General features: G+C 40.0%; 1 protein-coding gene across 2 annotated transcripts in view; it reads right to left on the reverse strand.

The window, feature by feature from the left end:
* Positions 1 to 15,945, reverse strand: part of EIF2B3 (eukaryotic translation initiation factor 2B subunit gamma) — a 126,197-nt gene that overhangs the window by 53,402 nt on the left and 56,850 nt on the right. The gene's annotated exons all lie outside the window — the stretch shown is intronic.

The following is a 15,945-nucleotide window of genomic DNA, read 5'->3' on the forward strand; positions in this document are numbered from 1 at the left end:
GTCTCACTTTGTTGCCCAAGCTCTTCTCAAACTCCTGCCTTTAAGTGATCCTCCTGCCTTGGACTCCCAAAGTGCTGGGACTATAGGCATGAGCCACTGGGCCTGGCCTCTTATTTTTATTTCTGAGGCAGGGTCTCACCCTGTCACCCAGGCTGCAGTGCTGTGGCATGATCACAGCTCACTGCTGCCTCAACCTCCATGGGCTCAGGTGATCCTCCTGAATAGTTGGGACTAGGCACGTGACACCATACTTGGCTAATTTTTGCATTTTCTTTGTAGAGATGGGTTTTGCCATGTTCCCTAGGCTGGTCTTGAACTCCTAGTTCAAGTGATCTGCCTGGTTTGGCCTCCCAAAATGCTGGGATTACAGGCATGAGCCACTGTAGCCAACCCTCATTTTCTTAATAGTGTCTTTGAGGGTCACAATTTTTAATTTTTGAGAAATAAAATTATAAAATTTATAAAATCCTAACATCTAAGCTCAGGAGTTCAAGACCAGCTTGGACAACATAAGGAAATCTCGTCTCTACAAAAAGTAAAGAAATATTATGTGTCATGAGTAGGTGAAAAAATAAATAAATAAAAATATAGCCAGGCATGGTGGCATGTGCCTGTGGTCCCAGCTACTTGGGCGTCTGAGGTGGGAGTACTGTTTGAGCCCAGGAGTTCGAGGCTGCTGTGAGCCATGAACACACCACTGCACTCCAGCCTGAGCAACAGAAGAGAGACCCTCTCTTTAAAAAAAAAAAAGTTCCCAAAGAAGCAGCTGCCTGCTTTGGGAAGATTACTTTTAAATGTCAAGGAGTTCAAGAATCAGGCTGTATCTATGTTTCAATGTTTACTTACCAAAGTTTGTTCCAAATATTAACAACACATACTGTATGACAGGGACAAAGCTTTAGGACCTCTAGGGAAGCTGTAGGAAAGGCTTCCACATAGCCACTGGTCCATGAGATTACGCAGGACTGCATACTTTGAACTTATCTGAGATTTGCTTTAATTTAAAGAAAACTGAACACAAAGATGTATGTACCATGAACATTGTACAAAACATCTGTGAACTACAGAGCTAGGGAATAAAATAAGCAGTTCAGAAAGGCAGCCATGAAAGAAGAAAATATGTCCATGAATGACAAAATTAGTACTTTAAATGTCCAAAGCTCTTAGTGACTCTATAAAAAAGGTTTTTAGTTGACAAGATCTTTAATTTTCCCCTAAAAGATCTCCAGGGATTTTAGATCCTCACTCCCTTCAAATCTACAAAGGTCCCCAGCCTCAGAGCAATGCCAAATATTCTTGAGGTCTGCTCCCTTCTTCCCTGTTCCCAGCATCATCATGTGTGTGGGAGGAACTGAGCTGTTCTTATCCTGCTCATTGCATAAGTATAGCAGAAGCCAACTGGGAGTTCTATTCCCCAATATGCTCATTGTACAATGTTCCGTTCCTAGAAGGGTGGGTAGAAAAGAGCTCATAGGCAAAGAAGCACTTTATAGTAGCCGCATGGTGAAAAACTGAAACCCATCTAGATGTTTATATAGACACCCTGTATAAACACATTTTGATTTTCAGCACTGCTGTGAATGAGACCTGAAGAATTTCTAGGCTAGTGGAAGAACTGGTGTGCACGCTGATACAGTCCACAGTGACTCAGTAAAGGAGGAAGGAATGTCATCACTAATTTAAACTGAGTGTGTTGGCCGGGCGTGGTAGCTCATGCCATAATCCCAGCAATTTGGGAAGCTGAGGTGGATTGATCACCTGAGGTCAGGACTTTAAGACCAGCCTAGGCAACATGGCAAAACCCCGTCTCTACTAAAACTGCAAAAAATTTAGCTAGGCGTGGTGGCACGCACCTGTCATCCCAGCTACTCTGGAGGTCAAGGCAGGAGAATTGCATGAACCTGGGAGGTGGAGGTTGCAGTGAGCTAAGATCATGACACTGCACTCCAGCCTGGGCAACAGAGGGAGACTCTCAAAAAAAAAAAAAAAAAACTAAAAAAAAGAAAAGAAAAAACCCACAAAACAAAACTGAGTGTGTGCTGCCAGCTTATAAGGCTGCACAGAATAACTTTTTCCAAACCATGTTAAGTTAAAGTTTGGGGACCAAAGAATAGTATTGGGTGAGAACAGAACAAAGAAAACTCAGTTGAACAAAAATGCCAAATACAAGAGAAACTTAATTTTATCCCAGGCTTCTCTTTGCATTAACATGAATGTTAACAGTAAATGAAATGTCATGGATGGCTTCTAAATTCAGATGCCAGTGAAACTGGAGCTTGAAACGGTTACTCATAAAACCAGAGACAACAACTCTGATGAGGGCAAAAGCCTCCTACAGTAACTTAACCATCTTGCAGTGTTCAATGCAACAACATAAACAACACATTTATTTGAAGACCTTCAGATAATCACCTTTTACTTTATTTGGCAATCTTAAACATGTTCCAAAAAGAACCATCTTCTCTCCCACTAAAAGAATCAGAGCTAATTCACTACTCCCTATTCACTGCAATTTAGAAGAAACTAGAGACCAACATATGCTTGAAATAATCAAGTTTGCTCGAACTAGGGAAAAGAGAATGACCTATGGCTATTACTTACTATAATTTTTTTTCTTTTTTCTCCTTTTTTTTAAATTTAATTTTTATTTTATTTTATTATTATTTTTTTTTTGAGACAGAGTCTCGCTCTGTCGCCAGGTGCCAGGCTGGAGTGCAGTGGTGCAATCTTGGCTCACTGCAACCTCCACCTCCCAGATTCAAGCAATTCTCCTGCCTCAGCCTCCTGAGTAGCTGGGACTACAGGCACGTGCCACCATGCCCAGCTAATTTTTGTATTTTTTTTTAGTAGAGATGGGGTTTCACCATGTTAGCCAGGATGGTCTCGATCTCTTGACCTTGTGATCTGCCCGCCTCGGCCTCCCAAAGTGCTGGGATTACAGGCGTGAGCCACTGTGCCTGGCTGCTATCTATAATTTTAATGAGAGATGCTGGGGCAAGGACCTGTGGTGTGGCTATCTGGTAGCCACTATATAATATAGGAAAGCACTAGCCATACCATCCCAATGCCTGATCTTGGTTGCACTGTAAGTGGTAGGAATAACAGATTCTTGATTGTTAGGAGTGCATATGGAGTCATCAAACTAGAGGTCTGCCTGTTCAGCAGGGTAGGCTATGACACCACAGCCTTGAGGTGCTCCGGCCTTCTCCAAGAAAAGCAGCTGTATTTAGGTGAAAACCCTGGACTCAAAGCAGCAGAGACCACCAACAGTGGAAGGATTCTTAAGGGTTCCAAGTGCTACTCCAGGTCCAGTTTTTAAGTGACCTTGCGGGTCTGTGTTTGTTCTTGTTCTTGTCCACATCCAGCTTTCCTTTCTGACTGATGGTCCAGCTGACTGATAGTGATTTTAGGGTCAACACTAGACACAGAAACAACAGCATACATATACGACTCTACTAGCTTCCATAATTGTGTAATAAATCTTTATTCTCTATGACTCATAGCATTTCTTTTTCTCTGATTGATATAAAAATTGCTGCTAGAAGTGGTCCTGGAAAAAAAAAACAGAATCTTAAAGATGGGTTTGCTGAATTGGTTCTGTATTTGGAATTAGTTCTCTGATTTGATTAGATTTAAAGGCCTTTTAACTAATTGGATGAGGCCAACCCAGATTAGCCAAGATAAGCTCTCTTACTTAAAATCAATAGATTGTTGATATTAATTACATAAAAAAAACCTTCATAGCAACACTTAGTGTTTGATAGAATGGGTACTACAGACTAGCAAAATTGATATATAAAACTAACTATTACATAGACTAATGAAAGCCACATATCTAATAAGTAACACAGGAGTCAGCAAAGCATTCCTAGGCAGAATCACACTGCTGTTCACCCTCACCCATCTCAACCCAGCATGCCAGAACCTGCTGAGATCTAAAAGCCTCTCACTCCCAAGAGGTGTTCAAGAAAGCAATCTGTACACCACCACTGACAAGAAGCTCCTACTAAAAGGCAAGCCCAAGAAAGAGAGTTATGTCTCTCAAGTTATCCCTCTAAGGTGCCTGGCCCATACAACACCAGGTGAGAACTGACATTAATTTGCACTCCACTCTAGTCTCCCCTGGTCTAGCTAATATGACTTTTCAGCAGGTCATGCCCATCATGAGACAGCTATTTTCTCATCTCATGAATCTTGGCTGGCCTTGTGACAGTGTTGACCAGAATTCTTCCAAGTACACCAAGCAATATTCCTACTGTCTTCAGGCCCAGTTCCAAGCTGGTTGTGTAGGAGATGGTCATGGCAAAGGTTCACTGAAGGATCACACAGGATTTAATGCCTCAAAGCTTGGCTTCAGCTTCTGCATGGCTAGAGTTATACTAAATTTAAAAGATTTTTTTGGTTTTGGTTTTTTTTTTTTTTTTTTTTGAGACGGAGTTTCACTCTTGTTGCCCAGCCTGGAGTACAATGGCACAATCTAGGCTCACTGCAACCTCAGCCTCCCAGGTTCAAGCGATTCTCCTGCCTCAGCCTTCCAAGTGGCTGGGATTACAGTCATGCACCACCATACCCGGCTAATTTTTTGTATTTAGTAGAGATGAGGGTTCACCATGTTGGTCAGGCTGGTCTTGAACTCCTGACCTCAGGTGATCTACCCCACTCGGCCTCCCAAAGTGCTGGGATTACAGGCGTGAGCCACTGCACCCGGCAAGGTTGTTTTCACAAGAGCGAAACTCTGTCTCAAAAACAAAAAACAAAACAAACAAAAAACAACCTTGCGGCCGGGCACAGTGGCTGGCTCATGCCTGTAATCCCAGTACTTTGGAAGGCTGAGGTAGGCAGATCATGAAGTCAAGAGATGGAGACCATCCTGGCCAACATGGTGAAACCCTGCCTCTACTAAAAATACAAAAATTAGCTGGGCATGGTGATGTGTGCCTGTAATCCTAGCTACTCAAGAGGCTGAGGCAGGAGAATCGCTTGAACCCGGGAGGCAGAGGTTGCAGGGAGCCGAGATTGTGCCACCATACTCCAGCCTGGATGACAGAGTGAGACTCCGTCTCAATCAATCAATCAATAAAAATACAAAAATTAGCTGGGCATGGTGGCGTGTGCCTGTAGTCCCAGCTACTCAGGAGGCCGAGGCAGGAAAATTTCTTAAACCCGGAGGCAGAGGTTGCAGTGAGCCACGATGGTGCCACTGCACTCCAGCCTGGTGACAGAGTAAGACTGTCTCAAAAAAACAAAAAAACCAAACCTTGCTCAGACATTCCCCATCCTTGAAGTTCAATAGCTGGGTAAATAACTTTCTCCTGAGTACCAGGTATATGCAAGACGCTAAGTTGACATCTATATATTAATGCTTACAAATTTATATCTGAAGCATAGTCCTACCCTCTTAGCACCAAGTCTATACATGACTTCCTCTTGACACCTTTACCTGGATCCCCAAGTGAACTTTGGATCTCCCTGCCACAAACCTAGGGCTCCCTATCTCATTATTCCGTTGCTCGAACCTGAAATCGGAGTCATTTTTGACACCACTCCACCTCTCAACCCCAAGGTTCAAACACGAAGTCCTCAGATTTTACCTGCTAAATCCTTCTCTAATTTATCTACTTTTCTCCAACTCCACTGTCAATACCCTAGTCCAAATTACCATCACTTCTTACCTGGATTACTACAATACCTTCCCTTACCTGGTCTCTCTGCATCCTCTCTTACCCAACTCCAATCTCTTCTCCATATTACATCCAGAGTTACCTTTTGAAGGCAAATTTGATCGTGTCATTCCCTGCTTAGAATGCTTTGGTAGTTGGGACTACAGTAGATTGTTTTAAAAATGGCCATAATTATTCCCCTCTCTGTAACCACATCCTTTTGTAAAGTGACTTTATAGCTCTTCCCATCATGAGGTAGAGTCTATTTTGCCATCTCATGAATCTGGGCTGGGCTTGTGACTGCTTTCATCAGAAGAATGTGGTGCAAATAATGCTGTTCCAGCCCCTTCTCCAATACACAAGATTAAGAGGTCTCAGCTCTACCCAGGATGACTCTGTTGCCAGAGCATATTCAAACACAAGATGATATTTTGGCTCCATTAATGTCCTCTTCCAACAAATTTATTGGGATCCTACTATATGCCAGGCCATATATTAGACCTTAGGTCTACAAAGACAAAATATAACCACTATCCTCATGTAACTTATAATCCAGAGCAATACAGGGTTATAGATGTTACCACAGAACTCTCTTCAATATATAGGGGAGCACAAAGGAAGCACAGTTCTGCCTATGACAGGAAAGATTAGAAAAGACTTCACAGAAAAATGATATTTGAGCTGTCTTGAAAGAAAAATGGGTACTTAGCCAGGGAGAGAAGAGTAACTTTGGCTGAAGGAGTACCAGGAATTGTGAAAGTAAGAGGACAAAGGCATTACAAGGAATGCAGAAGCTAAGAGAATCATACGCAACTCTCCATAGCTACTGATAGAACGTTGAGAATGCGATTGTGTTAGAGAAAGATGAGATATAAGGCTGGAAGCGTAAGCATGGTTGGATAACTGAGGGCTTTAGGAATTTGTGCTTTATTCTATAAGCAATGTATTTATAGGTTTGGGGTAAAGAGATAGTAGAAAGCAAAGTTGAAAATTCTGAAGAGTTGAAAAAACTAATGGAGAAAGGTTACAGGAGTGGCAGAGGAAAAGGAGTAAAAGGCAAGTTAAGGGACTGGTCACAAACTTCTTCTAATGATGGAGGGAAGGAATTGAAGGTGGGTCTGAATAAAGACAAAGTCATGGATAGGAGTAGCTGGGGAAATCAGCAGGGTCATGTTTTGGCAGGAGTGGTGATAGTAGAGAACAGCATCTGCGAGGACTGGAAAGCTGGCCCAGGACAAATATAAGAATACAGAGTAATTCTCAGGGTTCAGCTAAGATAGGAGCCATGAATTTATAGTGTTGCCAATTTGAAACCATGCATAATATTTCTCCCGAAGACTTTGGACATGGAGAGAAATGCCTGAGGGCGCAGGATCTAGACTGGATGAAGAAGGAAATGTGCGGGAGAAAGGGTGGGGGGAGAGAAAAGAGAGAGGGTAGGAGTCGTAATAGTAAGGGTCTAGAAAGATATGAGATTGAAATGAAGGGAACAGGACTCTGGGTAAAGACGGCAGACTGAAATGAAGGGAACAGGACTCTGGATAAAGATGGCAGACTGAAATGAAGGGAACAGGACTCTGGATAAAGATGGCACACTGAAATAAAGGGAACAGGACTCTGGGTAAAGATGGGTTAACATAAACGTTAACCCATCCTCCTTCTGAAAACTCATTAAAGTGTCGGCAAGAATTTTTTTTTTTTTTTTTTTTTTAGAAAAAAATCTACAAGAACAAAGACCACAAGAAGAGCAAGAAGAGATGACAACAAAATTTTGGAAGCTGGAAAACAAAAGGGTGATAGTGGTAACAGACTTAGCATATTCAAGAAAGCTGAATCCTAAACCAGCTATAAGGAAAGCTAAGAAGCAACTTGATTTGTATCTCAGGAGCCCTAAAATGATCAGGAATTGGCAGCACAGCTTTCACACACCCAGGCAGGAGATTGGAAGATTTCTCTCTGAAATCTATATAGCCAGTTCCAAAGAAAAGACTTAATGTTATTGACATGGGTTCTCTTATAGCTGTATCATTTTATAGAAGTAAATTAAAAGTACAGAAGAGTAGGAATACACTGGACAAGATACCTTAGAAAAGGTTTGTGATCCTAACTTCCATAAGTCCTTCTGCCCTTCTGGACTCACGCCCACCCCAAACAGCAAATTAGAGAGGCATTTTGGGAATTAGGGCTGGTTAGCAGCAGTGAGGTACTAGTTTATATGAATAGTATTTCAAGACTTCCACACCATTGTGAAAATAATCAAGGGTTTAAACCATTTCTCATCATCTGTAGTCCCAGAAATACAGATCTGGCCAGGATCTTTGAGGTCTTGACTGAAGTTCTTGACCCCCAGATATAAATGTCTAAACCTTCCAAGATGACCTTGTGAACATTTTATTCCATTTTAAAGATATTCTTTAGGAGCTTGTTTTAATATTTTCATTACTCTTCCAGTAAAAAAGCTTGACAACTATTCAAAAGAAAACAATGTAACATTGGGGAAAAGCAACATGATTTTCTTATTAAATATTTGGCACGAATATCTTTTGCTTATGAACTATTAAAAACACATGTCTGTCAGAAATAAAGCAGAAATTTTAGAGCTGGAGCAGGGGGTTCTTTAAAGACCAACTAAGCCAATTTCAGCTGGGGAAACTAAGGCTTAGAGAAATAAAGTTATTTGCTCAAGGTTATACAGTTGGTTTGTCTCGAGACTAGACTGCAAATTCTCTGTACCTGAATTTTCACTTACAAGCTCTCTCTACCAGTAACATTCTTTCCAAATACATGTAATGCCTCTCCAAATCAGAAATACATCAATCAGACATGGAGGAAAGGTGTTGTGCTTTGTTTAAATCCAATGAGGTAGTAAGAATCTGGGCCCTTTGGAGTAAAGTTACTAGTACTGACTGATGACCAAATACGTACCTTGCTAGGGAGACTTTCTGTGTACTTGACCATATTCTAGCAGGTGTCTTTGAAATCAAGAAAACATTTTATTTCCCCCACCTCCCACAAGTAATGCTTCCCCCCTAACCTTTTTAAAAAGAGAAATGCGGTCTTGCTATGTTACCCAGGCTGGCCTCAAACTTCTGGGTTCAAGCAATCATCTCACCTCAGCCTCCCAAAGTGCTGGGATTACAGGTGCAAGCCACCACATGCAACCTCTCTCTCAGAAAGAGAGAAAACTGATGGAATGTACATTCTATCACTGTCCTTCTCTTTCTCTCTCTCTCTTTTTTTTAAATTTTATTTCCATAGATTTTGGGGAAACAGGTGGTGTCTGGTTACATGAGTTCTTTATTGGTAATCTGTGAGATTTTGGCGCACCCATCTCCTGAGCAGTATACACTGAACCCAATTTACAAAAGTTAAAAAAACTTTACAAGAAGTTTCTGATTCTCCTGTATACATGAAGGCTTTATCCAAGATAACTGGTGTTTGCCCAGTAGAAACTAGCCTCCATCTTTCGAAATTCAGCTTTTTAAAAAAAGATAAAAGATAAGAAGAAGTACTGTATTCTCATAATCAAAAAGTGCTAGAAAATCTGAATCGAATTAGCTTTTAACTGGCATCCCACTGAGGCAGGAGGGGCACAACACCCCAGAGGGTCATAGGAATGGGAAAACATTTTTATGCATATTTATTCAGCCAGCTACCCTATTATAACTACACACCAAAGACCCTGAATCACTGGGGTGTGGGTTACAAACTAGAAGAACAAGGAAAAAATCTCCCAACAACTAAAAATGCAACCTAGTCAGGATAGTCTTGATCTCTTGACCTCGTGATCTGCCCATCTTGGCCTCCCAAAGTGCTAGTAGTACAGGCATGAGCCTCCATGCCCAGCAATAGCATTCTTTGTTTTTTTTCAGATGGAGTTTCGCTCTTGTGGCCCATGCTGGAATGCAATGGTGCCATCTTGGCTTCCTGTAACCTCTGCCTCCTGGGTTCAAGTGATTCTCCTGCCTCAGCCTCCCGAGTTGCTGGGATTACAGGCACGCTCCACCACGCCCAGCTAATTTTTGTGTTTTAGTAAAAACGGGGTTTTACCACGTTAGCCAGGCTGGTCTCGATCTCCTGACCTCAGGTGATTTGCCCACCTCAGCCTCCCAATGTGCTGGGATTACAGGCATAAGCCACCATGCCTGGTCAACAGCATTCTTATATTGGTATTTCTTGGGTTTTCCATTTCAGGAATAATCTGATTTTCCATTGTGGAAAACAGAATTTAACTTATTTTCATCATAAACCCTGCTTCCATCATCTATACCCATACTTCCTTATGCCTTTTACCTTCCCAAAAATTGTTATATTATTTTTGTCAGCTCAATAACCAATGCTTAAGTTATTATGACTTCAGCTCTATGTATTAGCTATTAACTATGGAAGAGGACAATTTCACTTTTTTTTCCCGTCATGCTTCCAACATATTAACCTCCTCTCACCATTCCAAAGTAATTAAATCATAATTTGGGTTACACTGAATCAGTGATTGCATTATTGTTTGTATTTAAGTATTAGTTACAGGCTGGGCGTGGTGGTTCTCGGCTGTAATCCCAGCACTTTGGTAGGCTAAGGTGGGCAGATCACTTGAGATCAGGAGTTTGAAACCAGCCTGGCCAACATGGTAAAACCCCGTCTCTGAAAATACAAAAAAATTAACGGGGTGTGGTGGCGCGTGCCTATAATCTCAGCTACTCAGGAGGCTGAGGCAGGAGAATCGCTTGAAACCAGGAGGTGGGGGTTGTAGTGAGCCGAGATCAAGCCACTGTACTCCAGCCTGGGTGACAGAGTGAGAATCCATCTAAACCAGTTCACAGCTGAACCACACAGTCACCAATAATTTTTTCACCTGCACATTTTTGTGGTTTGCTTTAATAATTGTCTTATTTCTTAGTTTTCTAGGTGCTTACCAATAATTTAACTCCAAACTAACTACTAAGTACTCCACATCATCTCAAAATGTTGAAACAAACACACACACACACACACACACACACACACACACACACAAATTGGCTGTGTCCCCACCCCCCCAAAAAAAAATGTTGAAACACATCAAATATTGTGTCATTTTCATCAGAAGAAATATGATCTTAAAGAAATCATTCCCAAGTTTTCTGACCTATTCCAGTCTGATCTGGTTGCCATTTTTACTGGGTGTACATGTGTTATCCTTGAATCTCCCTTTATTATCATCCTGAGGATTCATTTTATCTTAATTGAATGTCCTTTTTCTTTCTTTCTTCTTTTTTTTTTTTTTTTGAGACAGTCTCCTCTTGTTGTCCAGGCTGGAGTGCAGTGATGCGATCTCTGCTCACTGCAACCTCCGCCTCTCAGGTTCGAGAGTGAATGCCCTTTTTCTTATATCCTGTGTCTTCCTCTTTCTTAGTTTATGCTAAGGTTTCAGTGTTACATAAACTCTAGTAGCTTTCCTTTTTTTAATTTAATTTTTAATTTTTGTGGGTACATGCTAGGTATATGTATTGATGGGTTACATGAGATATTTTGATACAGGCATGCGATATGTAATAATCACATCAGGTTAAATGGGGGTATTACCTTAAGCATTTATCCTTTGTGTCACAAACAATCCAATTATACTCTTTTAGTTATTTTAAAATGTACAATTAAATTATTTTTGACTTGGTCACCCTGTTACACTAGCAAATATTAGGTTTTATTCATTCTTTCTAACTAACTTTTTGTACCCATTAACCTTTCCCCACTCTTCCCAATCCCACACCCCCAACCCTTCCCAGCCTTTGGTAACCATCCTTCTACTCTCTATCTCCATGAGTTCCACTGATTTTTAGCTCTCACAAGTAAGTAAGTGAAAACATGCAGTTTGTCTTTCTGTGCCTGGCTTATTTCACTTAACATGACCTCCAGTTCCATCCATGTTGTTAGCAAATGACAGAATCTCATTGTTTATGTCTGAATAGTATACAATTGTGTGTATGTACCACATTTTCTTTATTCATTCATCTGTTGATGGACACTTAGCTTGCTTCCAAATCTTGGCTATTGTGAACAGTGCTGCAATAAGCATGGGAACACAAATATCTCTTCAATATGCTGATTTCCTTTCTTATGGGTATATACCTAGGAGTAGGATTGCTGGATTGTATAGTAGCCCTATTTTTAGTTTTTTGAGGAACCTCCAAACTGTTCTCCATAGTGGCTGTATTAATTTACATTCCCTTTGTTCTCACTTCAGACATTCTGCTTCTAAAAAAAAAAAAAAAGAAAGAAAAAATAAAAATAATTTACATTCCCATCAACAGTATATGAGATATATGAGAGTTCCTCTTTCTCTACAACCTTGCCAGCATTTGCTACTGCCTCACTTTTGGATACAAGGCATTTTAACTAAGGTGAGATGACATCTCATTGTTTTTATTTGCATTTCTCTGATATCAGTGATGTTGAGCACCTTTTCATATAGCTGCTTGGCATTTATATGATTTCTTTGGAGAAATGTCTATTCAGATTTTTTGCACATTAAAAAATTAAGATTATTAGATTTTTTCCTATAGAGTTGTTTGAGCTCCTTCAATATTCTGGTTATTAATCCCTTGTCACATAGGTAGTTTGCAAATATTTTCTCTCATTCTGTGGGTTGTCTTTTCACTTTATTGATTATTTCCTTTGTTGTGTGGAAGTTTTTAAACTTGATATGATCCCATTTGTCCATTTTTGCTTTGGTTACCTGTGCTTGTGGGGTATTACTCAAGAAATCTTTGCTCAGATCAATGTCCTGGAGACTTTCCCCAATGTTTTCTTGTAGCAGCTTCATAGTTTGAGGTCTTAGATTTAGATTTTTAACCGTTTTGATTTGATTTTTGTGTATGGCAAGAGACAGGGGTCTAGTTTCATTTTTTTGCATATGGATATCCAGTTTTCCTAGCACCATTTATTGAAGAGACTGTCCTTTCCCCAATGTATATTCTTGGTACCTTTGTTAAAAATGAGTTCACTGAAGATGTATGGATTTATCTTTGGTTCTCTATTCCGTTCCACTGACCTATATGTCTGTGTTTATGCCAAGACCATGCTGTTTTTGTTACTATAGCTCTGTAGTATAATTTGAAGTGATTCTTGTAATGTGAGAATTACAGGAATGTGATTCCTGTAATTTTTGCTTAGGATAGCTTTGGCTATTCTGGGTCTTTTGTAATTCCATATAATTGTTTTTTTGAGATGGAGTCTCACTCCATCACCCAGGCTGGGCTACAATGGCACAATCTCGACTCATTGCAACCTCTAACTCCTGAGGTCATGAGATTCTCCTGCCTCAGCCTCCCAAGTAGCTGGGATCACAGGCGCCTACCACCATGCCTGGCTAATTTTTATATTTTAAGTAGAGATAGGGTTTCACCACATTGGCCAGGCTGGTCTTGAACTCCTGACCTCAAATAAACCACCCGCCTTGGCCTCCCAAAGTGCTGGGATTACAGGTGTGAGCCACCACACCTGGCCAATTTCATATAAATTTCAGGATTGTTTTTTCTATTTCTGTGAAGAATGTCACAGGTATTTTGATAGGGATTGCAAAAAAATCTGTAGACTGCTTTGAGGAGTATGGACACTGTAACAATATTGATTCTTTCAATCCATGAACATGGAATATCTTTCCATTTTGTGTCCTCTTCAAATTCTTGCATCAGTATTCTATAATTTTCATTGTAGAGACCTTTTGCGTCTTTGGTTAACTCAATCCCTAGGTATTTTATTTTATTTGTAGCTATTATAATGTGATTACTTTCTTGATTTCTTTTTCAGATTTTTTTTTTTTTTTTTTGAGACTAAGGCTCTCTCTGCTGCCTAGTAGGCTGGAGTGCAGTGGCCCCATCTTGGCTCACTGCAACCTCCATCTCCCAGGTTCAAGCAATTCTCATGCGTCACCCTCCCAAGTAGCTGGGACTACAGGCACGTGCCACCATACCTGGCTAATTCTTTGCTGCTGGCAAATAGAAATGCTACTGATTTTCATATGTTGATTTTGTATCCTGCAACTTTACTGTATTTATGAGTGCTAATAGTTTTTCAGTGGAGTCTTTAGGTTTTTCCAAATATAAGATTATATCATCTGCAAACACAGATAATTTGACTTCTTCCTTTCCAATTTAGATGCCCTTTATTTCCTTCTCTTGTTTGACTGCTGTAGTTAGGACTTCCAGTACTATGTTCAGTAATAGCAGTGAAAATGGGCATCCTTGTCTAGTAGCTTTCTGAAAACAGATACATGGAAAGCAAATGTCTAAAAAGTTCTCATTCTACTCTCATATTTGATTGATAGTTTGATTAGATAGAATTAGGAATGTTAAAGGCACTGTTTGTTTATAGTTTCCAGTGTTGCTGTTAGGAAGTTCAAAACTGTTTTAATTCCTTTGTATATGATATCCTCTCTCCTCTCCGGAAGCTTGTAAGATCTCTTTGTTACCAGTTATAAAATTTCACAATGATAACCCTGGTATGTTTCTTTTCATCCATTTTACTGTCATTCTTTCAGTCTAGAAACCCAGCTTCTTTTATCCTCGGAAAATTTAAAAAACCATTTTACTGATGTTTTCTTCCCCCTTCATTTCTCTGTTCTTTCTTTCTAGAACTCCACATTCTAATTTAGAGGTGTTAATTCATTAATTATATTTAATCATATTTGTATTTCATTTCTATGAGATTCCAATATCTTTGTTTTCTTTCTTTCCCTCCTTTTCTTCTTCCCTCCCTCCTCTCTGTCTTCCTTTCATTTTTTGAGACAGGGTCTCACTTTGTCACCCAGCCTGGAGTGCAGTAGTACAACATGGCTAACAGCAGCCTCAACCTACTGGGCTCAAGTGATCCTCCAACCTCAAAGATTCTAATTTCTTAAATGATTTTCTTTTTTACCTAGATCACTGAGTATCTCAAACCATCCCTGTATGTCAATAATTTGATTTTCAGTGGTGTCTTTTCTCTTCTTTTGCTATTTTAAAATTTATTAACTCTATAATTTAATCCTTATTTTTTAGTTCTTCTTTAGTTCTATAATATCCTCTTTTATTTCATTTTGTTGTTTATCATCTCATTACTGAATTTTTGTTTATTAAATTCATGTTAATAAGAAGTTTTGTGGTTATACAGTTGAACAGTTTTAAGAAAATTTCTTCTATTTCTTGAGTTATGTTTCTTTCAGGATAGGTTGTTTGTCTTTTACAGGACATTTTTTCTTGCTTTCATTTTGTTTTCTGTAGTATATTTGTACAGCTGACATTCTGACTCTTTTGATCTTATTCATGCTTGATGTTTTATTTGTTTTGATATAATATAAATGAATTGTTGTCTCTTATCCTTCTGTATCTGAGACCAGCTACCATGTAAGTACTGGTGTAGAGAAACTGGAACTCTTATGCACTGTTGGTGGAGTGTAAAATGGTGAAAATGCTATGGAAATAGTATGTAGGTTCCTCAAAAAATTAAACATCATAGCTCTATACCATTTGATCCAGTAATCGCACTTCTGGATATACATCCAAAAGAACTGAAAGCAAGGTCTTGAAGAGATGTCTGTATACCCACGTTCACTGCAGCACTATTCACAATAGCCAAGAGGAGGCAGCAACCCAAATGTCTGCCAGTGGATAAATGGAATGAAGAAAATGTGGTACATATATACAGTGAAATATTATTCAGCCTTAAAAAAAAAAAAGGAAATCCAGTTATATGCTACAACTTGGACAAATCTTAAGGACATTATGCTAAGTAAAATAAGCCAGTCACAAAAGGACAACTATTGTGTAATTTCACTTACATGAGGTATTTAAAGTAGAATCGTGGGTAGTAAGGGCTTGTGGAAAGAAGGAAAAGGGGAGCTGTTGCCTGATGGGTATAGAATTTCAGATTTGCAAGACGAAAGTTCTCGAGATCTGTTTCACTACAATGTGAACACATTTAACACTACTGAACTGTTCACTTAAAAATGGCCACTTAGGGCCGGGCGCGGTGGCTCACGCCTGTAATCCCAGCACTTTGGGAGGCCGAGGCGGGTGGATCACGAGGTCAAGAGATCGAGACCATCCTGGTCAACATGGTGAAACCCCGTCTCTACTAAAAATACAAAAAATTAGCTGGGCATGGTGGTGCGTGCCTGTAATCCCAGCTACTCAGGAGGCTGAGGCAGGAGAATTGCCTGAACCCAGGAGGCAGAGGTTGTGGTGAGCCGAGATCGTGCCATTGCACTCCAGCCTGGGTAATAAGAGTGAAACTCCGTCTCAAAAAAAAAAAAAAAAAAAAAAAAAAATGG

Source organism: Sapajus apella, unplaced genomic scaffold (assembly GCF_009761245.1).
Source record: "Sapajus apella isolate SASKATOON/1434 unplaced genomic scaffold, GSC_monkey_1.0 scaffold62, whole genome shotgun sequence".
NCBI classification, from domain to species: domain Eukaryota; kingdom Metazoa; phylum Chordata; class Mammalia; order Primates; family Cebidae; genus Sapajus; species Sapajus apella.